Source organism: Gorilla gorilla, chromosome 5, assembly GCF_029281585.2.
Source record: "Gorilla gorilla gorilla isolate KB3781 chromosome 5, NHGRI_mGorGor1-v2.1_pri, whole genome shotgun sequence".
NCBI lineage: Eukaryota > Metazoa > Chordata > Mammalia > Primates > Hominidae > Gorilla > Gorilla gorilla.
Genome location: NC_073229.2, coordinates 52,308,143 through 52,318,559, shown reverse-complemented (window position 1 = coordinate 52,318,559; position 10,417 = coordinate 52,308,143).

Sequence of the window (10,417 nt, the reverse complement as noted above, 5' to 3'; positions counted from 1 at the left end):
GGCCCGCCCGGGCCTCATCTTCCAGATGGCACCATAAAGCCATCCCCAAACCTGGCCTACCCGGGAACAAACAGCCCCTCCCAGGAGGCCACACCCTGCCGGAGACCACAGTAGCACGTTCCCCTTGAAGGATGCCTCATTCCTGGGGACAGGTGTGAGGGGCAGCAGTTCAGAGCGGGCTCCTCCTTTCTGGGAATGGAGAGGGAAGCCAGTCTGGGCAGGGAACTGGGAGAGCTGGGAGGTCTTGAGACCTCGGCCACCCTCTCGCCTTTCTCTTCCTCATCCTCCTTCCTCTCTCTTCTTTTTTTTTTTCCGAGATGGAGTCTCTCTCTGTCGCCCAGGCTGGAGTGCAGTGGCGCAATCTTGGCTCACTGCAAGCTCTGCCACCCGGGTTCACGCCATTCTCCTGCCTCAGCCTCCTGAGTAGCTGGGACTACAGGCGCCTGCCACCGCGCCCGGCTAATTTTTTTGTATTTTTTAGTAGAGACGGGGTTTCACCATGGTCTCGATCTCCTGACCTCGTGATCCACCCGCCTTGGCCTCCCAAAGTGCTGGGATTACAGGCGTGAGCCGCCGCGCCCGGCCTCCTTCCTCTCTCTCCTTTCAGTTCTCTGGTCCTCCTCCTCTTCTGGAGAGGCAAACTGACCCACTTCCAATCAGCTGTGCGACCTTGGGCAGGTCAATCTCTCTGAGCTTGAGTTTTTCCCTCTGAAATGGGGATAAGCACTTGGCAGCCCCTTCCTTGGCTGGCTGTGAGGGTTGAAAGGATGCTTTGGGAGGCCCCAGCTGAAGGGTGGCCTTCTGTCCTCTCACTGCCTCCCGCTACTGTGTGAGTGAGGGGGCTAATCCTTCCTGCAGTGGGCAAGGGCAGGAAGCCTGGAGGGCTCCCCTCCTCTTGGCTTGCCAGGAACTCACTTGTCCCTTCAGCCAGATACACCTCACCCTTCTGTTCTGAGGGCCCTGCAAGATGGAGCTTGGGCCTCAGTTTTCCCATCTGTGCAATGGGAACAACAGGGTTGGTGAGGGGGTTGGAGGTGGGCTGGGTACAGTGCCTGCCCCCTGTGTGGTAGGACCTGCAGCGGATCAAAAGCCTGTCCCAGGAGACCTGTGCCTCAGCCTGACCAACCCCCTGCCCACACCTCAGTCCCAGGGACTCGGGCTTTCTTTTCCCTTTGTGTTCTGCTTTCCTCTGGTGTGGAGGGTCTGTCTTGTACAAGTTCCCTCCTGTCTGCTGTTGTTTTCCTTTGTTTCATGTGGGTTGGGAGAGAGTCGAGCACGTGGTTCTCCACTCTGCTTTTGTGCTGTGCCACCCAAGAGGTAACAGAAACGTCCCTTTGCCTCAGTTTCCTCACCTGTAAAGTGAGGGAGCATCCACCACCTGGGATCGATGTGAGGTTGATGTTCACCTAGAGAGAATGGGGCCTCCCAGAAGGCAGGGCTCATGCTCCTTGGAGGAGCCCAGAAAAGCTCGCTGATGGAGCAGAGGAGATGGCTGCTGCAACTCAGGATACACTCGCGCAGCCCCGTCGTGGGAAAAGGCTGACCCAGGGAAAGACGGCACTGAGAGGCCCCAGATCCCAGCCAGGTGGAGCAGCTCTGGCAGGTGTGTGGGTGACCGGCAGAGTGAGAGGCAGCCCGTTCTGAAACCTCCCTCCCACTGTGGGGGCTGAAGGACAAGCCAGCCATGGTCTCTACTAGGCCAGGGGGCCGCCTACCCTGGGAGAGGCAAGGGCATGGAGATTTTGGCCCCTCATTCTGCCTACTCACCTGTTCTCTGGGGGCCTTGGCCGCCCATTTACCTTCTCGGGGTCTCAGTTTCCTCATCAGTAAGTGAGAAATGAGACCTCCCTCACAACGGTGTGTGCAGATGAAATGAGACAACGTATGTAAAGAGCCTGTCCAGCCTGCCCGATGTGACAGTGCTGCAGGGGACAGTGATAGACAGTAGATTGTGAGGGGCAGGTGGGGGCTTTCCCACAGTGGGGGGCACCTGTGTGCATGTGCCGGGAGCGCCAACCAGGGACCTAATGACAGACTGTCTAACACAGCCTCTTGGCCTTTAGAAGTCCAGGCTGACACCGAAGAGGGAAAGGAGCTTGAGGTTGCACAGCAAGTTGGAGGCAGAGCTGGGGCCAAAGCCAGGTTTCGGTCCCTCTGGGGCAGGCTCTTGGACTGCGAGGTCTCCAGCCCTACCACACTCTGATCCCCAGACTTCCCACCCACTCTGGCCCCAAATGCTCTAGGACGCCTAGTCAAGCAGGCCAATCAGTTCTGCTACTGCACAGCCCCTGCCCTGCCTCCATTTTTCTGTCTCTAAGTGGGTCGTACAGCCAGGCGCAGTGGCTCATGCCTGTGATCCCAGCACTTTTGGAGGCCGAGGTGGATGGATCACGAGATCAGGAGTTCAAGACCAGCCTGGCCAACATCCCTGTCTCTATTAAAAATACAAAAATCAGCTGGGCGTGGTGGTTCACCTGTAATCCCAGCTACTCAGGAGGCTGAGGCAGAGGTTGCAGTGAGCTGAGATCGTGCCACTGCACTCCGGCCTGGGGCGACAGAGCAAGACTCCGTCTCAAAAAAAAAAAAAAAAAAAGGGTTGTTGTGAGAACTCGGCAGGCTATACAAGGCCTCCCCAGCCCTCACAGCACTCACTATGTGTTCTCTGCTGTCCATGTGTTCGTGCAAAGGTTGATCTTCAACCTAAGAGGTCAGCACTGTTGTCGTCTCTGTGCCTGAGGAAACTGAGCCTGGGGAGATGAAGGGGCTCTCCTGAGGTCACAGAAGTTGTCTGTCCACCCCGCCTTATTCATGTATGTGCCTCACAGGTGAGAAACACTGCACAGAACGCTCAGCACATGCTTGTTTCCTTCCCCTTCCTCACACCTCTCCAAGGCTTGGCCCAGTCTTTACAGCCCGGCTCCCAGCCTGCCAGCCTCTCAGACCCCCACCGTGGCTCCTCTTCCCACTCCCGGAGTTCTTCCTGTCTATCCCTGTCCCTGTTTCCCTGACACTTGCCGGGTGCCAGGTGCTGTTCTCAGCTCCCTAGTCAGACCGTGAGCTCCCAAGGTCATGGTGGCTCACACTGCAGTCCCAGCTACTTGGGAGGCTGATGCAGGAGTTCAAAACCAGCCTGGGCAATGTAGCACGACCCCAACTCCACCAAACAAAAAAAATTTTCTTTTTAACTAGCCACGTATGTGTGTACCCATGGTCCTGGTTACTTGGGAGGCTGAGGTGGGAGGATCGTTAGATCGCTTGAGTTGGAGGCTACAGTGAGCTATGATCACACCCCTGAACTCCAGCCTGGGTGGCTGAGTGAGACCCGAGCTCAAAAATAAATAAATAAATAAATAAAAGGAAGTAATGAATGACTGTGTGAGTGAGGGAGCGAGGGGGTGAAGGAGGGTGGGGTGCTGTGTGAGGTTTCCTCACCTGCCAGTAGCGACACCTGGGAGGTTCGTGAGTGACACCCGAGATGCTGGGTGGGTCCTGCTTCCTGCAGCTGCTGCCAACTGCGTCCCAGACTGGGCGCGGGGATCCTGGCTTCTCTGACATGACGCAAAAGCCGTGTCAAGAGGGCAGAAGAGTTTAAGGGTCACCAGCCGGCAGGGGCTGGTGGGGGCAGCTTCTGCGGTCACGCAGGGCTGCTGGGTCAAATGAAGGGCACAGATGGCAAGAGATCTCCAAAAGTGGAGAAAATGTCTGGACAGAACAACTTTCCTGGGGCCGACTGACCCTGGGACCCCTCATTCAAGTTGGCCCCTGTATGGGCAGGACAGAGTCATGGCCTGGCTGGCCTCGAGTTCTGGCTGTTTCTTATTAGCTGTGTGTCCCTGAGCAAGTTAATGAACCTCTCTGGGCCTGTTTCCTCATCTGCAGATGGGAGTATGATACCTACCCTATAGGGTTATTATGAGAAGTAATATGTAGAAAAGCATGAGTCCACAGTGCCTGCACCACAGAAAGGGTTTGATAAATTCAAATAGTAATATTATTATTACATTAATAAAGACACAGATCATGAAAGACCCAATTGAAGGCACTCAGCAGGCAGAAGCCAAGGCGAGACCAAGACTCCTACTTGGTGACTCCAGCTAGAGGCAACAAAGCATGGGGTTGTGCACGAGGCTCTGGAGCCAGGCTGCCTGGGCTCCCATATAGCTCTGCCCCACTCACAAGCTGTGTTACCTCAGGCAACCTCCTTAACCTCTCTGTGCCTCAAAATGTCCCCATCTGTAGAATAGGGATCATAGTAGTGCACCTGCCTCATAGGGTTGTGGGGAGGATTCTGGAGTTAGTATGTGTGAAGCACGTGGAAGAGTACCTTGTACAAAGAAAACACTCCATAGGTTCAACAGACACAGTGCTGTGTGACCTTGAGCAAGCTTCTCTCCTCTCTGGGCCTCCACCACATCCCTGTAAAATGAATCATTAGACAGGTTCAGCCTGAGGCTCCTCCAGGCTCTGAGGTCCGTAGTTCTGGGGAGGGGAGTCACACTGGGTGCACACACCCCCTCCTATTTTTACAGTTCCCACATGCCTGAGGACAGGGTCCCCCGCAGTCTCTGTCCTCCCTCTCCCTGTCTCCTTTCCCCTCCTTAAGGATGGCAGCTGAAGGAGGGAGGCTTCCCTAGTAGTGAAGGAGCTGGGTAGTGGGTGTCGGTCGTACGGTTGGGACAGTAGGGTTGGGAGAGGGAGAGGAGAGGTGATGGATTTCATCTTACCAGCGTTCCGTCCTGTTCCTGTTTCTACTAGTACCCTCTGTCCTCACAGCTGGGCCAGGCCCCTGCTCATCTGCAAGTGGGGTGGTGCCCTCACAGGCAGGCCTGGCTTGCCCCTCCCTTAGGAGGGGAGACCCTCAGAGAAACTGTCTCCCCCTCCCTGGCCCCGTAGAGCTGGGCAGGTGCTGCCTGGGAATGAAAAGAGTCTATGAGTCAAGCCCTGACCCTGCTGTGTGACTTCAGGCAGACCCCTTACTCTCTCTGAGTCTGTCTTGGGATCCGAGCACAGGGCAGGCCGTGTCTCAGCCCCTCCTGTGGAGCTGGTGATAGGAGTCACCACCCAGGGAGGTAAGAGCTCAATGTCCCCCAGCCCCAGGGCCTGACTTGGGTGGTCTGCATCACCCTCCTCTCCTTTGCCCCTCCTACTCCACAAGGCTTGAGTCACTTCAGGGGAGTGGTGCCCCTGACTGGAACCCCAGGGTGAGGTGGAAGCGGTTAGAAACCCCGCACCAGGAAGCAAATCCTATTCCCCGTCACCCCTCCCCGATCCTCCTCCTTCCCACAAGCCTGTGGCCATTGTTGCCCAAGGCAATCAGATCTTACATGGGAACCTAGCCCCACACCCTCTGCCTTCCTCAGGGACATTTTCAGACCCACCTCAGCCCCAGCCTTGACTCACCTCCTGCCTCACCATTGGTACCCCCGGCCCCAGCAAAGTCCATCCATCCTGTTCACTCCTTCAGTCCACGCACAGCTATCTGCCAGGCACTGCACTGGGGTCCAAGGATGCCAGGCACGTGAGAAAGAACCCTGTCCCTGTGGGCTCCCAGATCAGGAGGCCATCAGACAAGGAGGACTGTTTCATAATGCCGGATATGGCTGGGCGCAGTGACTCACGCCTGTAATCCCAGAACTTTGGGAGGCCGAGGCGGGTGGATCACTTGAGGTCAGGAGTTTGAGACCAGCCTGGCCAACATGGTGAAATCCCATCTCTACTAAAAAAAAATACAATAGTTAGCCGGGCTTGGTGGCGTGTGCCTGTAATCCCAGCTACTTGGGAGGCTGAGGCAGGAGAATGGCTTAAAGCCGGGAGGCGGAGGTTACGATGAGCTGAGATCGCACCACTGCACTCCAGCCTGGGCGACAAGAGCAAGACTCCGTCTCAAAAAAAAAAAAAAAAGAAAAGAAAAGTCTGGAAGCAAGAGCCGCTGTCAGCGCTATGATGGCAGGGCCTGTTTTGTTGATGGTTGTATCCCCAGTGCCTAGAACATCTCAGTAAATGTTAGAATAAGTAAATGTTTGACGAGAGCTGCTGGCAGCCTCTAGGGCTGAACCAACACACATGGTTGTAAAGTGAAGCAAAACGGGCGACTGGGGCAGGATCACGAGGCCTTCCCGCCCCACAGACTCCTCGTGCTTTCTCACGGAGCAGCGGGAGCCATGGGAGATGGTTAGCAGAGGGGCAGCCCCCACCTCACCCTCCATTCCCTTCCCCTGACTCTGACTTGATCCAGCGCATGGTCCTCCCAGTTGTCCTTTCCTTCTTCCAACAAGTCGGTATCTGTTGATTTGTTGAAATAGGCACATAGTAAACACCTACGGCATGCCATTGTTGTGCTGTGAGCTGGAGGTGAGTCCAACAGTCCTGCCCACACGTTACCCACAATCCAGGATGGGGACTCTGAATCTGGGGTTTGTGGAGGTGCCTCGGCTGGGCGGGGGGGCAGTGTGTGAGTCCCTGGGATTGCATGTGTGTGTGTGTGTATGTGTGTTCTGAGGTTCCATAGCTTTTAAGCAGATTCTGAAGTGACCAGCACCCACCCATGCAGGTCAAGACCCGCATGTGTGGGGAAGAGGTTGCTTTCCCTGGAATTGCGTGTGGACCCCAACCCTACCCCATTCCCAGCAGCAGGCGACGGCAGCGGGCACTTCCATGTAGTGGTGGTGCTGCTGTCTGGCAGGAGTGTCCTCTCCAGCCCAGGCCCTGTGGGGCAGCTTTAGTTGTATCGGCTTAGGATGGTGCCTGGAAACTCTGGCTGTCACTCTGTCTGGGAAGTCGCCGTGGGGGAAGGGCAGGTCTCAGGCCAGGGACAGGGCAAGGGCAGTAGGATCAGTGGGTCAGACCAACACAACCAAAGGGGCACAGATGCTCCCTGAGTGTGGCAGCTGGCAGAGGGGCGTCTTTCAACACTGACTCCCACCTTCCTTCCTTGCCCACCCCAGTGCTCAGAGCCACGCAGTGATTTTTCTCCTTTAATGTCCCTTTCCCCCTTCCACCATCCTCATTCGTTTGTTTGTTTGTTTGTTTGTTTGTTTATTTAAGACAGGATCTCACTCTGTCACCCAGGCTGGAGTGCAGTGGCATGATCTTGGCTCACTGCAACCTCCGCCTCCTGGGTTCAAGCAGCTTTCATGCTTCAGCCTCCTGAGTAGCTGGGATTACAGGCACGCACCACCACGCCTGCCTAATTTTTATATTTTTAGTAGAGATGGGGTTTCACCATGTTGGCCAGGCTGGTCTCAAACTCCTGGCCTCATGTGATCTGTCTGCCTCGGCCTCCCAAAGTGCCGGGATTACAGGCGTGAGCCACCGCTCCTGGCTCATTTGTTCATTAATTTGATTTGTTTCTTTCCCTCCCTCCCCTCCCTCCCTCCCTCCCTTCTTTCTTTCCTTTCCTCCTCCTTTCTTCCTTTCTTTTTTGAGATAGGGTCTTGCTCTGTAGTGATCATAGCTCACTACAGCCTCAACCTCCTGGACTCAAATGATCCTCCCACCTCAGCCTCCAGAGTAGTGGGGACCCAGGCCACAACATTCAGCTAATTTATTTTTTAATTTTATGTAGAGATGAGAGTCTCACAATGTTGCCCAAGCGGGTATCAAACTCTTGGCCTCAAGCTATCCCCCTGCTTCAGCCTCCCAAAGTGCTGGGATTACAGGCTCGAGCTGCCACAGCTGGCCCCTCATTTATTACTTTCATTTATTCTTGGGCACCACCTAGAAGGAAGACATGAAAGTGTTAGGAGCACCAAGCTCTTGTGTCACTGAGCAGGGTTGGGAGGTCACCGGGGGGCTGAGAGGAGCCAGGGGAGGCCCAGGCAGGCAGGGAGCACAGGCCAGGAAGGCTCCTCCCTGAGGCCCCCTCACCCTAGGGGTCAGTGTTGTGGAAGGTGGGGCCCTGCACAGGGAGAGGGGCTGGCTGGGATTTGAAGGGGCTACAGAACATGGCCATATGATGTCATCCCTCAGGGTTCTGTTTGCCTGGAGCCCAGAGCAGGAGGAGTTGGTGGGAAGAGTGTACCCAGTGCATCTCAGCATCGTCCCTCAGAGAGGATGCCCCGAACTCTCAATTATGCCTCAATTTCCTCTTCTGTAAAATGGAGACAGTGTAGACACAAAACTATATGACTGAGAAGAAAAATAAGTGAGTTGATACATGTGACATTACTGGTAATAATCATCATCTTGGGTTGCCAGTGGGTTCCCAGTATTCATCATATTATTAAAAATTAAGGCCGGGCGCGGTGGCTCACGCCTGTAATCCCAGCACTTTGGGAGGCCGAGGCGGGTGGATCACGAGGTCAGGAGATCGAGACCATCCTGGCTAACACAGTGAAACCCCGTCTCTACTAAAAATACTAAAAATTAGCCGGGCGTGGTGGCGGGCGCCTGTAGTCCCAGCTACTCGGGAGGCTGAGGCAGGAGAATGGCGTGAACCCAGGAGGCGGAGCTTGCAGTGAGCCGAGATCGCGCCACTGCACTCCAGCCTGGGCTACAGAGCGAGACTCCGTCTCAAAAAAAAAAAAAAAAAAAAAATTAAGAGGTGTGTCCACATGTGGATCCTGGGGAGGGTGTGTCATAAACCAAGGGTTATGGTTAATCCAGTGTGCACCCGAGGTCCAGAAAAAAGCCTCTGAAGTTCTTGTCACCTGCTGAGTGCCAGTCCGCATGGCCCTAAACTCTGGCCGTAATCAGGTGGGGGTGAGACGGAGGTCCCTGAGGGGAGAGGAGAGAGCCCGCTGTTGACAGAGTCCTGGCTGTGTGACAGGCGCTGTGCTTCTCCTCATTCCCTCCTTACAGTATCCCTTTGAAGAAGGGATCCTTGATCCTCTTTCACCAAGAAAGGAGACTAAGGCTGAGAGGGGAAGTGACTTGCCCGAGGACACTCAGCAAGAATGCAGCAGAACTGGGATTTGAAGTCAGTCTCCAGACTCAGTGCTCTTTCCCCAACAGCCTAACTGCCTTAGGCTTCTCCATCTCAATAGGAACATTGTCCTGAGGGCCTCTGAACACCGCCATCTCCCCAGGGCCCAGAGGTGACAGCACGCACAGCAGCCCAGTAGTGAGCTCCCTTTAGCACCCACTTCTCATCTGTCTCCTTAAAGCTCATCCAGCAGGAGCCAGGCCCCTGGGGAGTGCCCATCCATCCTGGCTCATGACCCCACCCTCCACCATGCCCAAGACTGCTCCCTTCTCCCCTCCAGGCCACTTCTCCCTTCACAGGAGGGCAGGTGCATGTTGGGAGTGAGAGGGTGGGAGACAGGAGGAAGGGGCCATAGAAAGGAGCTTCTCCTGGAAGAACAAGCCCTCGAGGTCAGGCCACTGGTGGACTAGAAGTGAGGGGCACAAAGGACTGACACCGGGCAGGGGCTGCTGAGACTCTGAGGGGGCTGGGGTGCTGAAGCCAGGCCTCCCAGGTCATAACGCCATCCATTTACACTCTGCAGTCCCTGCACCAGCACCTGAGCCCCAACTCTCAGCTCCAAACAAGTCCTGCCCACCCCACTAGGCTGCAAAAGGCAGTCAAATGGCTGTGGACATTTGCATCCCCATGCTCAGTTCCCTCACCCCTCATCCTGAAACAGCCAGAACTGTCTTGCCCAGGGCCCTGGCACTGCCCCAGCCTGGGGGCAGCAGTAATAGGGGGAAGAGTCCTGTTTGGGCCACCGATATCCTGGGCTCTAGCTCCTGCTTGGCTCTGCTGCCATCATGCTGTGTGGCCTCGGGCAGCTCACTGCACTCTCTGAGCCTCGGTGAAAAAAGAAAAAAGGAAGCATGTTAGACTGGTGGATCTCCATCTCTTGGCTCTTCCCTCCTGTGTTTGTGATTCTAACTCCACAGTGGGACAGGGCTAGACTCCTTTGGGTCTTGAATCAAATGTCACCTGAAGGCCAGCGCGGTGGCTCACGCCTGTAATTCCAGCACTCTGGGAGGCAGGTGGATCACCTGAGGTCAGGAGCTTGAGACCAGCCTGGCCAACATGGTAAAACCCCATCTCTACTAAAAATACAAAAAAAATTAACTGGGCGTGGTGGCTTAGCTGGGCGTGGTGGCGGGCCCCTGTAATCCCAGCTACTCAGGAGCCTGAGGCAGGAGAATCGCTTGAACCCAGGAGGCGGAGGCTGCAGTGAACTGAGATTGAGATGGCGCCACTGTAGTCCAGCCTGGGCAACAGAGCAAGACTCTGTCTCAAAAAACAAAACAAAACAAATGCCACCCCCATGCTCCACCCAACACACTTAAAATTGCCCTCAACACTTTCCATGCTCCTTTCCTGCTTCATTCTGGCCCCACCGCAGCAGCTCCCACATCCCGACATACTATATCCACTTATTTGTGTTTATTTACCCTGTTTCCAGCACTAGCACTTCAGCTCCAAGGGACAGCGAGATTGGTCTGTCTTGTTCAACTGCTGTGC